The sequence below is a fragment of the Budorcas taxicolor genome, chromosome 18 (assembly GCF_023091745.1).
Source record: "Budorcas taxicolor isolate Tak-1 chromosome 18, Takin1.1, whole genome shotgun sequence".
Taxonomy (NCBI): Eukaryota; Metazoa; Chordata; class Mammalia; order Artiodactyla; family Bovidae; genus Budorcas; species Budorcas taxicolor.
The window spans coordinates 62,223,942-62,243,517 of NC_068927.1; the positions used below are offsets into that span (position 1 = coordinate 62,223,942).

General features: G+C 44.8%; 1 pseudogene; it reads right to left on the reverse strand.

The window, feature by feature from the left end:
- The window catches only part of LOC128064054 (zinc finger protein 665-like), a 31,618-nt pseudogene extending 12,887 nt beyond the window's left edge, over positions 1-18,731 (reverse strand).
- Between the last annotated feature and the right edge of the window lie 845 nt (positions 18,732-19,576).

Here is a 19,576-nt window from a genome sequence, read left to right on the forward strand (position 1 = left end):
CTTACCTGACAAAGAACCATGCCTCACTCCTTTTCTTTCCTCTTCCTTAACTTCAGGGCTTCCTCAGGCAACACGAGTCTTCAGAGGTCTATCATGGAAGTTGAAAACATGCTGTTTAATGTTTACAGTCAACACACCCCTTTCCTGAGCCCCAACCACACACACACAGGGAAGCCCTCACCATGAGGAACAGACAGGCCCCTGTGGCCACTGTCTCAGGAGGGACTCAGGACAGTCAACTTCCTCAGAGAGACCAACACGGGACTTTCCCACACTTTCCCTTGGATCACACTCCCCTCCTGCTGAGGCCTTATGTACACAGCAGCAGGAGGCACCTCCAGTGACCAGGCAATCTCCTTCAGGTCACACAGCAGGTCCTGATCCATCCCCACTCAGAACAGAGCATCCCCTCCTCAGCCCAGATCTCAGCCCTCAGGACTGGGAGGACTCAGAGTCCTGATGCTCAGTGAGGGATCCAGACTGGAATCAACTGGGGCATCTTAAACATTCTCGAGCTGTGGACCAACACAAACTACCTGAAGGGGAATCTTCGGTCAGAGGGTACAAAAATGTGTGTCGGGAGCTGCATTAGGCATTACTGACAAAATGGAGGCACGGCCCCAACCCCCTCTCCTTGTTCCGCAGACACGGACCCGGGATGAAGGAGTTAGGCCTTGTGATTCTGACTTGTTTTTTCCTTTCCTCGGTTGAGTTGACTGAAAAGAATGTTAAGGTGTTTATTGTCCTTGAGAGGAGCATGAGAAGGCACAAAGCCTTCTGCAGTTGTGCCCAGAGAATAATCCATAAAGTTAACCACTGACATTTGTTCAAGAGTGTTCCAGGATGAGCACGTAGGCTGCAGCTTGAGGCCTTGGGAAGGACTGTCATCTGAGACCTATTTGTGAGGGAAATGTTTATGGCAACGAAAGTTTGCCAAATTTAGGGTTTAGGAATAATTAAGAATACCTAGAAGCTAAAAATTTAAGGAATGTGGTAGTGCTAGCATGTTTTACTATAACTTATACAGATTATGAATTTCAGAGATATTAATAGCTAGAAGCCTTTTTAGGAGATAGCTTAAGATGCTAGGTGCAAACAGGATTTAGAAAGATAAGAAATAAACAGGAATGTGGTTTGCAGCCCAGACATAAGTATGAGTTATAATGTAATCACAAGTTAAAGTAAACAGGATTCTGAAAGAATCACTGAAGCAGAAACTCTGTTTGAAGGGCAACAATGTTTTATGGAGACAATAAATCTGGGTGAGGGGAAACTGCCAAACCTCTGACCTAGTGCTTTTGTCAAAGGATAAAAGAGAACCTGAACCGCAAGGAGATACAACCAGTCCATTCTGAAGCAGATCAACCCTGGGATTTCCTTGGAAGGAATGATGCTAAAGCTGAAACTCTAGTACTTTGGCCACCTCATGTGAAGAGTTGACTCATTGGAAAAGACTGATGCTGGGAGGGATTGGGGGCAGGAGGAGAAGGGGACAACAGAGGATGAGATGGCTGGATGGCATCACTGACTCGATGTATGCGAGTCTGAGTGAATTCCGGGAGTTGGTGATGGACAGGGAGGCCGGGCGTGCTGTGATTCATGGGGTCACAAAGAGTCGGACACGACTGAGTGACTGAACTGAACTGAACTGAAGCTTGAAATAAACATGCAGTCCCGTACCTTGAGTAAGAGGCTGCATCATTCTCCACCGACATCGCTCATCTCTTCAGGCTGATTCCCTAGCTGTTGGAGCTGGACTCTGGCACATGTGTATGCAAAATGCGTCATCAATGAAATGTGAAACCTGGACTGAGCACCATTTAGAGGAGTAAAGCACCCCCCTCTCAACTCTCTTTCTCTTTCCCAGCCTTATTAAGGTGTAACTAACAAAAATGGTATAAATGTACTGTGTATAAAGTGATCATGTTATAGACTCATACACTAATTATTATAGTCGAAGAAGTTATACTTCCACCTATGACTACACTGTATTATTTCTCTCTGGGCAAATTTCAAGGATATAGAAACACTACTGGTAGCATGCAGTACCTCAGATCCCCAGAACTTACTTATTTTACAACAGAAAACTCTCTACTCTTTGACTACCAGTGCCCCATTTCTCCCTCCACCCAGCTCCGGGTAAAAGCCTTATTACTCGATGGCTCTGTGAGTTTGACAAGTCTAGTTTCCACACAGGGTCTGTCCTCCTTTGTCAGGCTTATTTAACTTGGCATAATGTTCTCTAGGTTCATTCATTCTGGCATAAATGCAGGATTCTTGATTTTTATATTCATATACAGAGAAAAATAGTTCATGAATATACAGTATATAATAAATATTTCTATACCACATTTTTGTAACCTATTCTTTTATCAAGAGACATCTGGGTTGTGTCTATGCCTTGGCTACTGCAAATCCAATCACATTCATGGGACTGTGGACATATCCCTGAAAAACTGGTTGCTTTTCCTTTGGATATCTGTCAGAAATGGGTTTGACAGACGGTAGGCCTGTTCTATATTAATTTGTTAAGGAACTTCCATTTTATTTTCCAACACAGCAGTACCATTTACATTACCACCAACAATGCAGTTAAGATTCCGTGTTTTCTGTACTGTGCCTGTGTGTGTGCTTATTTTGGGAGGGACAGGAGTGGATAACACAGAACCCAGCCTGGCAGCAAGAAAGTTGCAGCTGCATCTTCTAGAGGGCAAGCCTCCAGGCTGCAGACCACTGTGGCATCGCTGCCCTCTGATTTTTTGGAGCCATCTTCCCCTATGTCAGAGGACTTTATGACTCTTCTCAGGTTGGGCCCAGAGATCCCTACCCAGCAGGACCACCTTATAACAAGCATTCTGTGATCTTAACCTTAGTACTCCTATTTTCCCAGCGGGACTCAAACAAACTTACAGACTTTCATGGTGTCCAACACAGTGTCCACAGAGCCCATAATGAGCCTCGAACCCTCTTACACAAACACAAAGCATTCCAAGCCCTGATAGCTCATGCATGAGGCAAAATACAAAAGAGGACACCCAAGGATCCACAGACACAAGACACTGTATTTTCATTTACAGTGAGTGATCCAGGTCAAAGATAGAAATCTCCAAAGACTATGAAAAAGAGGGATAACTCCAATGATGCACATGGCCCAGTGAGACCTCAGCATCTTCCAAGGAAACACTCCAGATTCTCTTGGTATCTTCCCAAATGCACATGAACCTTTCTACACCGGCAACTCCAAGTACACAATGATACCAAAGTTGATGCAAAAAATGACCTGAGAGTTTCCCTGTTACTCTACGGTGCCTGCCTGCTAAAAGAGCCAACAAAAGCCAGGGTGTGGAGTGGATGCTGGGGGCACCTGCTAGAACCAGCCCCTCAAGCCCAAGGCTCCCATCTTCCTCCACCCACAGATGCCTGGGGCTCGGCACAGGCCACAGTTCTAACAGTGGAAAAGACTTCTCTTGGCTGAATTCCACGTCCTTCATTGCTGCTCACGTGTGGTCATGAGCTGTCAAATCAAACCTGTGCAGGCACATGTCAGCCTCAGCACTGCTGTCCTGGGGAACACGAGCTCAGGCAGTAGAACCTCAAACCACTCCACAAGGGCTCTCCAACAAACCCGCTTCCAGGTTCTACAGCCTGAACGGAGATATCCTCTTCCAACAGATCCACACACCCCTTGTCCCTGCAACTACACTTGGGATGGGTGCACACTCCATTCACTGGGCTCACCTTGATGCCCCCAAGTACTGCCACAAGCCTCCTGCAGACCCCACCAGGCTCCCTCCGCTTTCCCCATTTGTCTACCTCTCCTCCCTGCATGACTGGACTAAGCAAGACTAAAGCGCACAGGGGTTTCTTGACAAAGGGGATCACAAGAGGAGTGCCCAAGAGCTACCACCCAAAGGACACTGCACATGCAGGATGAAAATCAAGAGACTGGCCCTCCTGGGAAAGTCTGCCACCACCTGGGAACATTATGGAGTCCACGTACAAAGGCATTTGAGATGAGGAAGTCTCAAAGCAAGGGTCTCCAGGTCTCACTCTCTCCTGTTTTCTCCACCCACACCTACTTGGAAGATATTCTAGCTCTTGGGGGGCGCAGGGGGCAGCGTCTCCTTCCTGCCCCATTAGGTTTGGGATTTCTGCTCATCCTCAGCGCAATGAAATCACAACGCTGACACGGAGCACATGAACTCCTAGATGGCAAAGCTGCTGTCCACCATGGTGACTGGTCCTGGATGGACAAAGCTTAGATCTGGGGGCTGCAGAGGATGAAACCCAGCAGACTAAACATGGGGACATCTCAGCCCACTGCTTGAGGACACCAGTTCTGTAGGGCTTTTCAGGACTTCCTATATTTCTTGGCTCATCTTTTGAGTAATTAAGTAGTCACATGGGGTAAAGATCAATTACAGCTGAAATGTCCAGAACATGGGAAACATCTTCATCACCTGCCCTGTTCTCTTGGTCTTCCCTGAGGATTATTTCAGCCCAACCCATAGTCCTGTCATCTAAAGACATTTCCAGTAATAGGTACTGTAGCCATGCTGGGAAGAAGAAGAACACTATGAGCCCGAAAAGAGGGGAACCAGGAAGGACTCAAAATAACCCATGAAGAAGGGCATTAATTTCTGTGGATGGCAACTGATACACAGGCAATAAACTTGGGTAACATGAGAGAGACTGTTAGGAGGGCATGGGGAGACCTCTCTGAGCCTAGACTTGAAGGGTGACAAAGGGCCTCAGTCAGGGTGACCTGAAGGTAAGAAAAGGAACTACAATGTCAGACAGAAATGGTTTTGGTATTTGAAAACAGAGAAAAAGTAAATGAGACCAGGACAGGCTAAACCATGAGCAAAGGGTCAACTCCCAGGATGAGACTGGAGACACTGACAGGGCCGAGCTTGACAGAGGCCTGTGGAGAAACAGCGAGGAGTCAAGCTTTTGACCCAAGAACAAATGAAAGCCAGTGGAGGTCTGACCATCAGGATGTAAAAAAAAAAAAAAAAAATCTCCCTTCAGATTTAGCCTTATTCATAGAAGTCATCTAATTCTGAGCTTGTGATCCTGCCTCCATCCCACAGTTTTCCTTTTCCTTTTTCATTCAGGGAGGACTGGGATCTATTTAAAATTCTCATTACCACCAGAAACTCCCTCCAAACCAGAACTGCCACACACAGGCACACAGCCAATTAGCTAATCATTTCAGGGGTCAGTGTTGCTCACGCTCAGATTCCGGTCTAGTCTCTCATCTCCATATTACAAGTGGGCTCCCTCAGGCCCAGAGAGAAGCCGTTTATGAGAAGGTCTGAGCTGAGTGAAGAGAACCGGGTATAACTGAATAATGAAATGGGAGGCTGAAGGGCAAGGGGGCCAAGTTTGTCCTTATTGCCCATCCCATTTAAGACCAGGAACATCTGTCATGCATCTGAGCAAAAGAAACTTTTCTTTCAAGATTGGGTCAAACTGACACCAAACAGGTAATTCTTTATTATACGATTGCAGTAAAATATTTTAAAAATAAAGAACTGCAAATATATATCCACTGGTACAACAAACATTGTTAAGGGGTCAGCTTGGAAATAGGATCTGAGCAATCTTTTTCATTATGAAGAAAGAGTCTCTGTTGGAAGGTTCCAGGTCAGTCCAGCCCATTCTTCCTCATTTGCACAGAAAAGTCAAAAAGGGACCTGAAGGAAACATCTTCATATCACCTCACAGCTCACTTTTTTTCACTGATCATAGAAAATGGAGAAAACAGACCATTAGGCTAACCAGTTAAACTAGGTGTGGTTTTTTTTTTCTTTTTTTGAAACGAAAGAACGAAGCATTTTGTTGGTTTTATCATGTTAAATGTCCTTTTATTTTCCCATTTCTCAAAGAAATGCCTTTGATTTCACAAGATCTAATGTCATACCTCTGTTATTCTCTGGTAAAGAGCTGAGACCAGAAATATCCATTTGTGTGTGCACACATAAACACATACACACAATTCATGTCTTTGGTAAAACCACAGTTGAAAATATGTCTGTTTTATTACAAGATGTTGAGAGGGTAACAGGCAGGAAGGCCAGGGGTCTCCAAAGGGAGGAAATAGGCTGCAAGTGTCAGACATTTTTCTCTCTCTTAAGCAGGAGGAGGAAACACACTAGTGATATTTTTTTCTTTCTCTATACAAATCTAAAAGGAGGTTTCTCTTAAAATACTGGTTTGTCATAATGACACCTGGGGTCAGACTCTCAAGACAATCAGGAAGGAAGGTGCCCGGGGGCTCCACACAAGCTCCTGTCCTAATTACACCTGAGGAACCCCGGGTATTAATACCTGTGGGGAGCCAATCCGTCATTTCCTTTTAGATACTGGGCAACTTACTCCGTGCTTACTGAAGCCCCTGGCCCACTTCCTTCCCAATCCACTTCCATAGTGGGACTGTCTGGACGAGCCAAAGGGTATTATTTCAGTTATTCTTTATGTTGTAACTGAGATTCTGTGCTATTTTCCCACGAGTTTCTGATTGTGCCAGTCTCCCTCACCCCTTTCGGGGAGGAATATACTGAACAAGGTCCATGCCTCTGTTTTCATAAATATGGAGCCCTCCCTTTCTCTCCCTTTCAGTCCAGTTCAGTCGCTCAGTCGTGTCTGACTCTTTGCGACCCCATGAATCACAGCATGCCAGGCCTCCCTGTCCATCACCATCTCCAGGAGTTCACTCAGACTCCTGTCCATCGAGTCAGTGATGCCATCCAGCCATCCCATCCTCGGTCGTCCCCTTCTCCTACTGCCCCCAATCCCTCCCAGCATCACAGGCTTTTCCAATGAGTCAACTCTTCGCATGAGGTGGCCAAAGTACTGGAGTTTCAGCTTCAGCATCATTCCCTCCAAAGAAATCCCAGGTCTTATCTCCTTCAGAATGGACTGGTTGGATCTCCTTGCAGTCCAAGGGACTCTCAAGAGTCTTCTCCAACACCACAGTTCAAAAGAATCAATTCTTCGGCGCTCAGCCTTCTTCACAGTCCAACTCTCACATCTATACATGACCACAGGAAAAACCACAGCCTTGACTAGACGGACCTTAGTCGGCAAAGTAATGTCCCTGCTTTTGAATACGCTATCTAGGTTGGTCAAAACTTTTCTTCCAAGGAGTAAGCGTCTTTTAATTTCATGGCTGCAGTCACCACCTGCGGTGATTTTGGAGCCCCCCAAAATAAAGTCTGACACTGTTTCCACTGATTCCCCATCTATTTCCCATGAAGTGATGGGACCGGATGCCATGATCTTCGTTTTCTGAATGTTGAGCTTTAAGCCAACTTTTTCACTTTCCTCTTTCACTTTCATCAAGAGGCTTTTTAGTTCCTCTTCATTTTCTGCCATAAGGGTGGTGTCATCTGCATATCTGAGGTTATTGATATTTCTCCCGGCAATCTTGATTCCAGCTTGTGTTTCTTCCAGTCCAGCGTTTCTCATGATGTACTCTGCATAGAAGTTAAATAAGCAGGGTGACAATATACAGCCTTGACGTACTCCTTTTCCTATTTGGAACCAGTCTGTTGTTCCATGTCCAGTTCTAACTGCTGCTTCCTGATTTGCATACAGATTTCTCAAGAGGCAGGTCAGGTGGTCTGGTATTCCCATCTCTTTCAGAACTATCCACAGTTTCTTGTGATCCACACAGTCAAAGGCTTTGGCATAGTCAATGAAGCAGAAATAGATGTTTTTCTGGAACTCTCTTGCTTTTTCCATGATCCAGCGGATGTTGGCAATTTGATCTCTGGTTCCTCTGCCTTTTCTAAAACCAGCTTGAACATCAGGAAGTTCACGGTTCTCTCCCTTTAGGTGAACAAAATGTAAATCCTGCAGTATGGGCTGATGGAAAATCTGTGGGTCAAGCACAGAATGCTATTCCTATAGTTGTCAAGCTCAAAGACCCACTTATTTCCACATAAGAGGCAGTATCCACTGAAACCTGAGGTTAAGGGTTAAAACACATCATCGAAAATTTAAAGGAGCAGGGACTATTAGTTCCCTGTAACAGTCCATGCAACACTCCTATTTTGGGTATAAAGAAATCAAATGGTAAATGGAGACTAGTTCAACATTTACAAATAATAAATGAGGCTGTAGTTCCTTATTGTCTGAAATTCCTCAACGAGACAAATATTTCTCAGTAATTGATTTGAAAGATGCTTTCTATTCTGTGCCTTTGGTGGAGGAAAGTCAATTTCTATTTGCCTTTGAAGACCCTATGCAGCCAGCTTCTCAGTTAACCTGGACAGTTTTGCCCCAGGGATCTCATGACAGTCCTCACTTATTTGGACAAAGTTTGTCACGGGATCTACAAAACTTTAATAGCTCCGAAGCGGTGGTGTTACAATATGTAGATGATATTTTGCTCTGTGCTGTGACAGAGGAAGCTTGTTCAGGAGCCTCAGAAGATTTCGTAAACATTCTGGCAGGCTGCACTTATAAGGCATCACGAGAAAAGGCTCAGCTTTGTTAACAATCTGTTAGATATCTGGGCCTAATCATATCAGAAGGGACTAGGGCCATAGGCCCTGAGAAAATTAAACCCATACTAAATCATCCCCTACCTATGACTTTAAGACAATTGAGAAGATTTCTGGGAATCATAGGCTACTGTCATATTTGGATTTCAGGTTATGGGGAACTTGCCCGGCCTTTATATAAACTTCTAGCTGAAACTCAGCAGGCCCAAACAGACAAACTGCTTTGGTCTCCAGATACTCAAAAGGCTTTTAAGGTTCTTCAGACTGCCCTCCTGCAAGCTCCCGTTTTGAGCTTGCCCACAGGGTCAGGATTTAATTTGTTTGTCACTGAAAGAAAAGGTATGGCCTTGGGAATTTTCACACAAGCCCAAGGGCCTCACCAGCAACCTACTGCTTATCTAAGCAGAAAATCAGGCGTAATTTCACGTGGGTGGCCCCACTGCCTAAGAGTAATTGGGGCAGCGGTTTTTTAGCATCTGAAGCTTTAAAAATAATTAATCAATGAAATCTTACTGTCCTGACTTCTCATGATGTGAGTGGAATCTTAAATTCTAAGATTAATATTTGGATGGAGACAGTAGGCTTCTTAAATATCAGTCATTGTTACTAGAAGAACCAGTAACTAAGCTTAAAGTCTGTGGACATTTAAATCCTGCCACTTTCCTTCCTGAGAAGGAAAATGAAACACCTGATCACGATTGTTCGCAATTCCTAACTTTAAACTATGCAGCTTGGGAGGATCTAATGGATACCCCATTAGACAATCCTGACATGAAGTATTTACAGATGGCAGTTCTTTTGTTCGGGATGGAAAGCATAAAGCAGATTACGCCATGGTGACTGCTGAACAGGTTTCAGAAACAAAATCTCTCCCCCAGGGAACCAGTGCTCAGTTAGCGGAGCTTGTGGCTCTGACCGGAGCTCTAGAGTTAAGCAAAGGGCAGCAAGTAAATATCTACATGGATTCTAAGTATGCTTATTTGACTTTACATGCTCATGCTGCAATATGGAAAGAAAGACAGTTTAAAACAGCAACAGGAGAACCTATTAACCATTTCAGAGGGATCGAGAGACTTTTAACTGCTATATATTTTCCTAAAGAAGTGGCTGTTTTGCATTGCAAAGGACACAGCAGGGATGGGAGTAAAGCAGCTGAAAGTAATCAGCTGGCTGACTCTCAAGCCAGAAAAGCGGGCACTTTATGAAACCCCTTCACTGTAGACACCTTTGATTTGGACAGATCCTGTAGAACAGGAAAAACCACAATACACTGAGGAAGAATTAGAAAGATATGAGAAAAGACGAGCAAAGATTACAGATAAAGGATGGTTACAGTCTGAGGATGGACGATTAATAATTCCTGAAAATGCTCAATGGAAAATTCTTAAGGGTTTACACCAGAGTTTTCATTTGGGTGCAGAGAGTACTTATCAGATGGCTTCTCGTTTGTTTGAAGGTAAAAATGTAATGAAAACTTTAAAGAACATTATCAAAAGGTATGAGGTTCATCAGAAACTTAACCCAAAGACTGAGAAGCTAGCAATATCTGGATTACAACGAAATGGAAAGTATCCTGGAGAGGGCTGGGAAATTGATTTTGCTCATATGCCAAAAGCTAATTGATATTCTTGCTTACAAGTCTGGTTAGATACTTTTACTGGATGGATTGAGGCTTTTCCCTGTCGTAGTAAGCAGGCTAAGGAGGTTATAAAGATTCCAATCCATGAAATTATCCCCAGGTTTGGGCTGCCACGGAGCCTTCAGAGTGACAATGGCTCTGCATTTACAGTTGCTGTTAACTCAGGGGGTATCTAAACCTCTAGAAATAGAATATCACTTACACTGTTCCTGGAGGCCCCAATCTTCAGGAAAGGTTGAAAAATCTAATGACATTATCAAAAGACATCTGTGCAAATTAACTCAAGAGACGCAGGACAAGTCCTATCCATAGCTTTCATGAGGGCTTGAACTGCCCCCAAAAGGAGGGACTGTCCCCCTTTGAATGTAGTTATGGAAGGCGCATCTTACACACAGACATCATTATAGACCCTGAAGCCTTGGAATTAACTAGTTATGCAACTCAGGTCTCAGCTTTTCAACAGGCAATAACAGAACTCCGGGAGACGACTCCTGACCCAGCTTCTGAGTCAAGCAAGCCTCTATTTGAGCCAGGAACCAAGGTCCTCATAAAAACATTGGGATCTGGGGGCCCATCCCTCAAGCCCCTCTGGGAAGGCCCTTAGCAGGTTATTCTTTCTTCCACAGCTGTCAAAGTGCCAGGAATTGATTCATGGGTACATCACACTTAGAGTTAAGAGGTGGCACCCTGACCACAACTAAGTGACTTCATTTTATGTCTTTACTTTCTATGCTTTGACTTTGTACTTTTCAGATGCGCTTGATAATCTATGTGAGCCTACTTCTGCTGACTCCAAAAATCCTGAGTGTGCCGTTTGATCCTCAAGACAATACCTTCCTGTCTGGGCTCACTCCTACGCTGCATTACACAATTGGTCTAACTGCTGGGTCTGTGGAGTACTCCCCTCTTCATCATGAAAGGCTTTTGTGGTGGACATCGCCACTTCAAGAAAAAGACTTTCTCCAAGTCTGCGAATACCTTCAAAAACAATCATATGTGATGCCTCTTCATCTGATGACATCCACCAACCCTAAAACAGACTGGTGCAACACTTTGTACTTTAACTATGGACATAACATGACTTTTAATTTTGATTATACATTGTCTTGGTTTAATGACTATTTCGCTACACATAAGGCAAATAGGTCTGGATCTAATGGTTTTTTACCTGAGGTTTATCAAATATGAGATGAGGTTATATGGCTAACTCCTGAAAAAGGACGTCTAGTATCTACTGCCACTATGTGCTGGGAACAAACAGAGCCATTCCCAAAAGTCAGCCAACAACTTCATTACAATGATTGGAAACAATTGGGATTTTTGCCTCAGGATGTATGCAACGTAATCATTCCCGTGTTTTCCAACCCCAATTCAGGTCCTCCCTTTGTCTGGTCAGGCACTAACTGGGACTGGATATCTCAGTCAGCTGGCTTGCTCCAAACGGGACCTACTGGATATGTGGCTCTTACCTATGGGCATGGCTTCCCCTTGGTTGGATAGCAAGATGCACCTTGGGTCAGCCTTTACTCACGGCTTTATATTTTCAAAGCTTCCAGAAAAGCCTGCTAATTTATCCCACCTTAAAACTCGGTGGGCAAGGTCCGTATTTCACTGGTATCATTATTTGGCTGCAGTCTTTGTTCCCTCTTTGGGAACTACAGATGTTATGCCACGAGTGGATGCTTTGACTAATTTTACTCAACAGGCATTACAAGATTCTCAAAAAGCTATTTCAGCTCTTATTGCTGAACAAGCACAAATTAGAAAGGTGGTTTTACAAAACAGATTGGCTTTAGATATTCTGACAGCTGTGCAAGGAGGAACTTGTGCCATTATTCATACCCAATGCTGTACATATATACCTGATATGAGCCCTAATGTTATTCATTTTACTAAACACATGAACAAAATGACTGGGGCTATGGATATTCCTGAAGTCTCAATTGCCTCATTTGGGGAGATGTTAACTAGTGCCCCATGGTGGAAAACTATCTTACTTACAATAATTCTGATTGTTTTGTTTTTGCTGTTTGCTCCCTGCATCTGTAACTGTGTAACTGGATTTGTTTCTAGTTGCATGAAAGCTTTTAAGTTACAAATGGTTGTGTTAGGGGAAGCACACTGAAACCGCCCACCCTGGCCAGGCACCATAGTAACCATTTGCATGAGTTGTTTTATGACAGGAGATCCTGATAAGGAATAAGGAACTAATGAACCACCACAACCTGAAGAGTTCGGGAAAGGTCGAAAGGAGACACGGAGTGTCTGTCCACTTCCCAGAATCCCTCTCGCTAGCATCCATCTTGGCTGAGCGATTCGTGCGCCACCAGGAAAGACTCCGAATTAGAATGATTGGCCAAAGACCACCCGGAAAGTAATCTCATCACCATAAAACCTGAGACTGCGACCCACGTGGCAGAGCAGTTCTCCTGGGTTCCCTTGCCCTACTGCTCTCCACTGGAGTGCCCCTTCCCAATAAAATCTCTTGCTTTGTCAGCACATATTATGTCTCCTTGGACAATGCATTTCCGAGTGTTAGACAAGAGCCCAGTTTCGGGCCCTGGAAGGGGTCCCTCTTCCTGCAATAGTTGCTCGAACTCCTACTACTGCTGCAGCTTCTTCCAACTACTATTTGGGGGCCCTGGATCAGACATCTACGGTATGAGGGTTAGGAGAATATGTTGGCTCACCAATTTAGGGAAAACACCCCTTGTCAGCTGGGAAGCAGTTATGGAACGAGAATGATGCCCCTTTTCCAAGGCAACATAATTCTTCTAAAAGGAAAGGGGGGAATGAGAGGGTAACAGGCAGTAAGGCCAGGGGTCTCCAAATGGAGCAAATAGGCTGCAAATGTCAGACATTTTTACCTCTTAAGCGGCAGGAAGAAACAAATTAGCAATACTTTTTTCTTTCTCTATCCAAATTTAAAAGGAGGTTTCTCTTAACATACTTTGTTGCCATAATGACAGCTGGTTTCACCTGAAGTTAACTATTATCAAACCTTGAGTTAACCAATCCATTTTTCTTATGGAAATATTTGTCTTAAGCTATGTCTTCAAGTCGGTTCCGCCTAATGGCTCAGAACCTACTTCACAAACCAGTATGTTATACTCAGATATTGTTCCCCTAATCTATGGAAACAAAACTATTTGTATGGTAATCTGCCCTTCAACAAGATTCAAGTTAATCATTTTACGGCCTGGGATGAATCATCTGCTGCCAAGATTATCCCAAAATGCATCTTATAGATGAGGGGCCTGGTGCCATTCTGAGTTTTAAAACCTTCCTTTCCTTCATTAACAGACTACTAGTGACTGTAATGGCACCCCACTCCAGTACTCTTGCCTGGAAAATCCCATGGATGGTGGAGCCTGGTAGGCTGCAGTCCACTCGAAGAGTTGGACACGACTGAGCGACTTCACTTTCACTTTTCACTTTCATGCACTGGAGAAGGAAATGGCAACCCACTCCAGTATTCTTGCCTGGAGAATCCCAGGGACAGAGGAGCCTGTTGGGCTGCCGTCTATGGGGTTGCACAGAGTAGGACACAACTGACACGACTTAGCAGCAGAAGCAGCCCCCCTATTCTGAACCCTCTTCCACCTCCCTCCTGACCAGATCTCTCTGGGTTGTTCCAGAGCACTGGATTTGGGTGCCCTGCCTCCTGCATTGAACTTGTACCAATCCTTCTATTTTACATATGGTAATTTACATGTTAATTTGGCCTCGGAATGCGGAATAAACCAGGGCAAAGACTAATACAGTTTTGCCAAGAAAATGCACTGGTCATAGCAAACACCCTCTTCCAACAACACAAGAGAAGACTTTACACATGGACATCACCAGATGGTCAACACCGAAATCAAACTGATTATATTCTTTGCAGCCAAAGAAGGAGAAGCTCTATACAGTCAACAAAAACAAGACCAGGAGCTGACGTGACTCAGATCATGAACTCCTTATTGCCAAATTCAGACTCAAATTGAAGAAAGTAGGGAAAACCGCTAGACCATTCAGGTATGACCTAAATCAAATCCCTTATGATTATACAGTGGAAGTAAGAAACAGATTTAAGGGTCTAGACTGATAGACAGAGTGCCTGATGAACTATGGAATAAGGTTCGTGACACTGTACAGGAGACAGAGATCAAGACCATCCCCATAGAAAAGAAGTCCAAAAAAGCAAAATGACTGACTGGGGAGGCCTTACAAATAGCTGCAAAAAGAAGAGAGGCAAAAAAGCAAAGGAGAAAAGGAAAGATATAAGCATTTGAATGCAGAGTTCCAAAGAATAGCAAGAAGAGATAAGAAAGCATTCTTCAGCGATCAATGCAAAGAAATAGAGGAAAAGAACAGAATGGGAAAGACTAGAGATCTCTTCAAGAAAATTGGAGATACCAAGGGAACAATTCATGCAAAGATGGGCTCGATAAAGGGCAGAAATCATATGGACCTAAAAGAAACAGAAGATATTAAGAAGAAGTGGCAAGAATATACAGAAGAACTGTACACAAAAGATCTTCACGACCTGGATAATCAGGATGGTGTGATTACTCATGTAGAGCCAGACATCCTGGAATGTGAAGTCAAGGGGGCCTTAGAAAGCATCACTATGAACAAAGCTAGTGGAGGTGATGGAATTCCAGTTGAGCTATTTCAAATCCTAAAAGATGATGCTGTGAAAGTGCTGCACTCTATATGCCAGCAAATTTGGAAATCTCAGTAGTGGCCACAGGACTGGAAAAGGTCAGTTTTCATTCCAATCCCAAAGAAAGGCAATGCCAAAGAATGCTCAAACTACCGCACAATTGCACTCATCTCACACGCTAGTAAAGTAATGCTCAAATTCTCCAAGCCAGGCTTCAGCAATACGTGAACCATGAACTTCCTGATGTTCAAGCTGGTTTTAGAAAAGGCAGAGGAACCAGAGATCAAATTGCCATCATATGCTGGATCATGGAAAAAGCAAGAGAGTTCCAGAAAAACATCTATTTCTGCTTTATTGACTATGCCAAAGCCTTTTGACTGTGTGGATCACAATAAACTGTGGAAAACTCTGAAAGAGATGGGAATACCAGACCACCTAACCTGCCTCTTGAGAAATCTGTATTCAGGTGAGGAAGCAACAGTTAGAACTGGACATGGAACAACAGACCGGTTCCAAATAGGAAAAGGTGTACATCAAGGCTGTATACTGTCACCCTGCTTATTTAACTTATATGCAGAGTACATCATGAGAAATGCTGGGCTGGAAGAAACACAAGCTGGAATCAAGATTGCCGGGAGAAATATCAATAACCTCGGATATGCAGATGACACCACTCTTATGGCAGAAAGTGAAGAGGAACTAAAAAGCCTCTTGATGAAAGTGAAAGAGGGGAGTGAAACAGTTGGCTTAAAGCTCAACATTCAGAAAACGAAGATCATGGCATCTGGTCCCATCACTTCATGGGAAAGAGATGGGGAAAGAGTGGAAACAGTGTCAGACTTTATTTTGGGGGATTCCAAAATCACTGCAGATGGTGACTGCAGCCATGAAATTAAAAGACGCTTACTCCTTGGAAGAAAAGTTTTGACCAACCTACATAGCATATTCAAAAGCAGGGACATTACTTTGCCGACTAAGGTCCGTCTAGACAAGGCTATGTTTTTTCCTGTGGTCATGTATGGATGTGAGAGTTGGACTGTGAAGAAGGCTGAGCGCCGAAGAATTGATGCTTTTGAACTGTGGTGTTGGAGAAGACTCTTGAGAGTCTCTTGAACTGCAAGGAGATCCAAACAGTCCATTCTGAAGGAGATCAACACTGGGATTTCTTTGGAATGAATGATGCTGAAGCTGAAACTCCAGTACTTTGGGCACCTCATGCGAAGAGTTGACTCACTGGAAAAGACTCTGATGCTGGGAGGGATTGGGGGCAGGAGGAGAAGGGGATGACAGAGGATGAGATGGCTGGATGGCATCACGGACTCGATGGACGTGAGTCTGAGTGAACTCCGGGAGTTGGTGATGGACAGGGAGGCCTGGCGTGCTGCAATTCATGGGGTCGGAAAGAGTCGGACACGACTGAGCCATTGAAGTGAACTGAATTTACATGCTTCAGTGCTATTCTCTCAAATCATCCCACCCTCAACTTCTCCCACTGAGGTCCAAAGTCTGTTCTTTACATCTGTGTCTCCCTTTGTTGCCCTGCATGTAGGATCACTGGTACCATCTTTCTAAATTCCATATACATGCATTAATATACAGTAGTTGTTTTTCTCTTTCTGAGTTATTTCACTCTGTATAATAGGCTCTAGATTCATCTACCTCATTAGAACTGATAAACCAGGTGACACTTTTGCTAAGTATGGTACAAAATAGTCTACGATGATTTACTACTTACCAAAAAAATTTAAAATGCATGAGATGAAGGGAAGAAAGCACTCAGGCAAGGAATGAATCTGAAAAAAAACTGTAAAAAAAAAAAAACCTGAGAATTATTTTTCATCTGAAAATTTGGTGTCAAACTTTAAAAAAATGTGGAGAATAATCATATTTAGAAAAGGATGATAAGAGTAGAATACTGGAAACTAAAAAAGCTTATTTCTGAGGTTAAAAATGAGTACAGAAACTGAATGAATTAAGACCTAGTCCAAGCTACAAAAAGCACCATACATAAAGAAAGGAGAAAATGTGAATCCGTTCAGAAAAAGAAAAAAGTGTTCCTTTGAAAATGCTACCCAATAATGATACAGTGATAAGAATCTGCCTGACAATGCAGGGGACATGGGTTCTATCCCTCCTTCAGGAAGATCCCACAAGTACAAGCAACTAAGCCTGTGCACAACTACTGAGCCTGTGCTTTAAAACCTGGGAGCCACAACTCCTGAGTGCACGGCACAGCACAGCCAAAAAAATTCATTAAAGAAAAAAAAAAGCTACCGCAGAGTGACACTCTAGAGTCAGTCATTTCTTGCCCCAGGTCTCTTGTTCCTTGACCTCTATCTTATGATAGGACAAGGGAAGAGGGTCACTCACAGTTCAGTGAATCAAGCCACTGCCCCAGGCTCAACAGGGTTTGCAAATGAAAGTCATCTTCTGCCACAACTAATAAAACAAGACCACAAGCCTTATAGACAGGAGTTTTGAAATTCTCATCCTCCTCTGTATAACTAAAAAAATCATCTGTATCCAGACAACTGGCCACACCTGGATCGAGCTGACCCCTCTGTTCACCTAGCTCCCTATTTCATTTGGGTCTCCGTGTCTCTTTTTCTCCCCCTCTGCTCTCCTGCTGCTCCTGTCCTATTTCCTCCCTCACACGTGTCCTGTCCCAGGCTAATGCAATTCGTTCCCCCTCGAAATGCTCTCTCTCTCCAACCTTCCTGAGTCTTTCAAAAATCCATACCTATGTCTGCCTCTCTCCTCCCCCATTTCGGCTCCCTCTCTGCGCTCCAGATTACTCCCCTCCTCTCGCTGTGACTCTCCCTTCCTCCTCACTCTCTGGCAGGCCATGTGGCTATCCTTCCTTCCAGCCCTTTCTTCCTCTGCTCCTTACCTTTCTCTGCCAGCACCATAAAACCGGCCACCTCAGATTGAGACTTGAACCCTTGTGGCGGGACTCCAAACGAGTGAAAACACAACTCGGGACGCTGACCCAAGAGGCCTGGACTCAAACCCGGCCAAAACCCTGTTAGGGACTCTCCACCTCTGACGTCCTCATCGCCCTTCGCCTCCCCGCTCCCATCACTGAGACAGGGCAGTTCTCCCTATGCTGTTTTGCAATCCCTGGAGATCTGGCTTTCTAATTTATTAACACTTCTCTATTTCACTCGCTTGGCTATTTTCAAGGCTTAACCTCTTTGACTTGACTATCCCTTTGCAAATCCCTCAGCCATTCTGTGTTCCCATTGGTTCTCCTGTTGCTTTTCTCCTCGGTTTCAGTTATTTCTCTCAGTCCTTCTGACTCTGCCTCTCCTGATCCTCCTGCCTCCTGAATTTACTGAGTGGGCGACAGAACGAGACGCCCCCGGACCGGAAGAGCACCTTTTCCGACCGAGTTGAATTGGGCATGGGACAGCACTGGCTGTCACATGGCCCTATGCGGGGTGAGGGGACGGGCTGACAGGAAAGGGGGCTGCTGCGGGGCAAAAGGACCGGCCTCTCAGGAGACGCGAGGACAGACGGGCTGGGAGGGAGGGGGCTCAGGAGCGGGGCGGCCTCTCCGGAATCCTGGGACCGGGGAGAGGGCGCGCGGCCTATCTGGGCTCTGCCTCCAGCGGTCGAGAAGGCGACGGGGCGGGCGCGACTCCAGCTCGCGAGAGAGGGCTTTACTTGGCGAGGCCAGAGGCGGTGTCTACGCGGACCGAGGGCCGAAACCGCCTCAGCAACACTTAAAACCCAAACGAAAAGATAACTGGGCCGCAACGGCAGCGGCAGCGGCAGCGGCAGCGTCTATTCGGGGCCGAGCTCCGGGTGCCAGGGTTTTCAGGTCGCTGGCAATTCCCACACCATGAGGACGAGAGAGCGAGGGCGGAGGTGGGGATTGGAGGGGTGGCGAGCTCTGCACTTACTCTAGAAGGAAGCGTAGGCGCCGCTCGGGGACCTCGGCTCCGCGCTCTCCGACTTCCGGCTACCTCGTGGAAGGGCTTTTGGTATTAGAGCCGCGACTTCCGACCAGGGGCGGGGCGAGCACTCGCTGTGCGCAGAGTTCGTGGGAGGGGCGGGGCGCGGAGGGGGCGGGGCCTGTTACCTTGACAGCATTAAGTTACCGTCTGTAACACTGCTCAGGTAAAAGCTTCAAGTTATGTCGGAAGCCAAGATACTTCCTCTTAACTAAAAGGGTTTATTCTAAATAAAAAGCTGTTTTTCACAGCATGGTGTGCTCAGATCCTGCTAGTGAGGCTGAAGCAATGCAGGGATCGGGGAACTTAGGCAGTTTTAAGAAACAAGAATGGGACTAGTCTCTATATTACAAAACTCTGCCTGGGTAGAAATGGGCTATTTCCTACTCATACCCTACAAAACAGTAACCTTAGCATAGTGCTGAGTTCAACAAACTCAGGGTCAGTACCTGGGTGTCTGAGATGGAGGACTTAAGGGATGTGATCATTTGGGTCACTAACCACAGCCTTTTAAGAGCAAGACACTTTAAATGATTATAAACTGCGTTATTGTTTCTTTTATCCAACGTGTTTTAATTACTTCCCCTTTCTAAACCCAACTCTTTAAACAGTGACATGAAGGGGGTTGTATAAGCAACTCTTACAATGACAAATATCACTGTGTAAGTTTAAGCTACAGAGAAAAAGATTAACTGATACGTATACTGTGAAACGATTATCACAACAGGTTTGCCTAGCATCCATAATTTCGTATAGATAACCTACAAATGATTCTCGACAGTGGTTTCACCAATGATTTATCAGATACAAACCAAAAGCT